Below are 2,786 nucleotides of genomic sequence, written 5' to 3'. Positions count from 1 at the left end.
ATAACAAGTACTTAGCAAGCATACACTGTCCAACCAGAAGGAAATGAATCCTGGGGTGGGGGAAAAAGGGAAGAAAGCACGGAGACAACTCCAGATTCAAGAAAGAAAAACCAAAGGAATAAACACACACACACACACACACACTCACACACACTCACTCACACACACACACACACACACACACACACACACAGAGTGAAAAAGGTTTTGAACCATGGTTGCTGCCCAAATGACCCCTTTTCATACTTAGTTTTGTTACTAATGTTGGATGACCAAGCAAAAGTCATCCTGCTCAAACACTCCTTAACTGGTGAAAACAATCAGCCAGGGAAGGAGGCTGTATTTGGTTTCTGCTCAGCCTCAGAAAGACTCCCAAGTTCTCTGAGGTAATGACACAGGAACAAAGGAGGCCCCTCACCAGCCCCGGCTCCTGCTTTCACTCAAAGCAGACCGTGAACTCCAGAGAACAAGGAGTGCCTAGCATGCTCAAAGTGTCACCAACACAGAAGAGACGCACCACAGATATTTATAAAGAAAAAGAAATGCACTTAGGATACAGGTGATCCAGGCCACAAAGACGACCTGATACAGCTTCGTGGAGTTCAGAAGAAAACTACGTTTCTACCAACCTGCCTTTGTTACTATTCCGTGTGTTAAACTCCTCTTCACCACAGTAGATAGCAGGTACCAATAGTTTTCTGTAAGTGCTCCATGAATCCTAGCAAAGCCCCCTATTTTAGTTTGTTTTCTGACCCTGAGATAAGCATCATGACCAAAAATAACCTGGGGGGAGAGAGGGTTATTTCCCTTCTTCTCAGAGGGAAGCCAAGGTAGGAACTTCAAGGAAGGAATCTAATTTGAGACCACAGAGGAAAGCTGCTTCTTCCCTTACTCTTTCTTGCCTCCTCTCTGCTCATTTCTGTATTTCTTTCTTTCTTTTTTTTTTTTAATGTATATTTGTGTATTGCCTGCATGTATGTGAGTGCACCTGTGTCGTGCAATGCCGCGGAGGTCAGAAGAGGGCTCCAGATTCCCCTGGAGCTGAAGTTGAGGATGGTTCATAGCTGCCATGTGGGTGCTGGGAATTGAACCCGGGTCCTCTGCAAGAGCAGTCAGTATGCCTAACTGCTGAGCCATCTCTCCAGCCCCTCTGCTCATTTCTTATACAGCCCAAGTTCACTTGTCCAGGGATAGCCTAGCCCACAGTGGGCTGGGCCCTCCCACATCAATCATCAGCAAGACAGTTCCTCACAAATATGGCCAAAGTTGAATGAAGCAATTCTTCAGCTGAAGCTCCCTCTTCCCACAGGACTCTAGGTTGCATCAAGTTGACAATAAAAACTAACCAGCACACCCCCAAATTCCGAAAACTTTGGAGGCAAATCTCATTGCAACAACACATGCAGAGAAGATGATTCCTTGTGATTAGAAAGAGAAGTTTCCAGGCTGACTGCTCAAGGGCTGGGGAGACGACATTGATACAGGGGAAAATGGGAACCCCTTTTCAGGGTTCTCAGTCTCTTTCATGAAAGAATTTAAGAAGCTTAAGGACAATTTTATTAGCGTTTAAAGAAAATTCCTCAGGGCAAGCAAGCTGTAATTTCAGCTGCTGCTTTGAGAAGGAGAATGGAGAGGGGAAGTGAAACAATAACAGCCATGAAGCCATGCTGGTTTAGAGCCTGCGTGGACGTCGGACACGTGGTGGACTAGTAGCCACAAATGGGGAAGGGAAGGAAGCATTAGAGAAAAAGGAAAAAAACCCAAAAGTAGGCACAGCCCAGAGCATTGGGGGAAGCATGCTTAGAAAAGAGGTGCACAGAAGGAAAGGAGAGGTTTTGCTTTTCTGAAGAACTCGGAGAAGTACTTACATGTGTGTGCTCCAGAGCTAGGGGGCGGGGATTCCGGGCAGGAAAAGTTCACCACCTCGTTAGCACACTGCGCATTCTGCCTATCTTTTTAGCATGACTTAAGGTGAATGGTCTTCCCAGGGGTGGTCCTGTGACCAGGTGAACCTGGAAAGTGAAGGCTCCACCCAAGCCCGAGATTCTTATTCTCTTGACCTGTTTTCCCCTAAGGGGTGTTTTTACTACTGTTACACCATGGCTCCCAGTGCCTTGAAATACAGGATACTTGCCAGAGGCATGGTCTGGGGGCTAGCCCCAGCTCAGGTATAGACAGTTCAAGTCACAGGTCATGAGTATCCATGGGAGAACCTGTGCACAAACATAGGCTGGGAAGTCCAGACTCAGTGAGGACTGTCCTATAGACACAGTGGAGTGGCCCTTGGGAAAAATGTCAAGGAAGATGCCCGTTTAAACAGGACCTCCCCTGGGAGCTCCCTGGCCCTCCCTTGGTCCCTTGGACACAGCTGCAGGAAGGTGGAAGGAAAAACTCAGAAGCAAAAATGTTCACAAGAAATAGAGAGCTACTTCATCCCTGCTTAACTTGAGTGAATGAACTAAAAAGTTGTACCAGGGACTTTATTTTAAAGCAACGCATTTAGAGCAAACAGGTGTTTTTTGTGTGTTTCTGTGAACCAATAAAAGAAAAACTATACCCCACAGAAACATCACACTCTTTTAGGGTATGAATTTGATCCCCTTGGACTGTAAATTCAATGAGGGCAGAAGCTCCCTTTGTGTGTCCCCTGGACACGGTTGTTGCTTCACCAAATTAAGGGACCAAATTATCTGCTGAATGAATAACAGAATGCATGACTTCTTTGGCCATTAAAGAGCATTCAACAGAAAGCTTTCTGATGCCCTGAAGATAGTATAAAATATGAA

The sequence above is a fragment of the Nannospalax galili genome, unplaced genomic scaffold, assembly GCF_000622305.1.
Source record: "Nannospalax galili isolate Female #2095 unplaced genomic scaffold, S.galili_v1.0 scaffold773, whole genome shotgun sequence".
Taxonomy (NCBI): Eukaryota; Metazoa; Chordata; class Mammalia; order Rodentia; family Spalacidae; genus Nannospalax; species Nannospalax galili.
Note: the sequence above shows the minus strand (reverse complement) of the source record.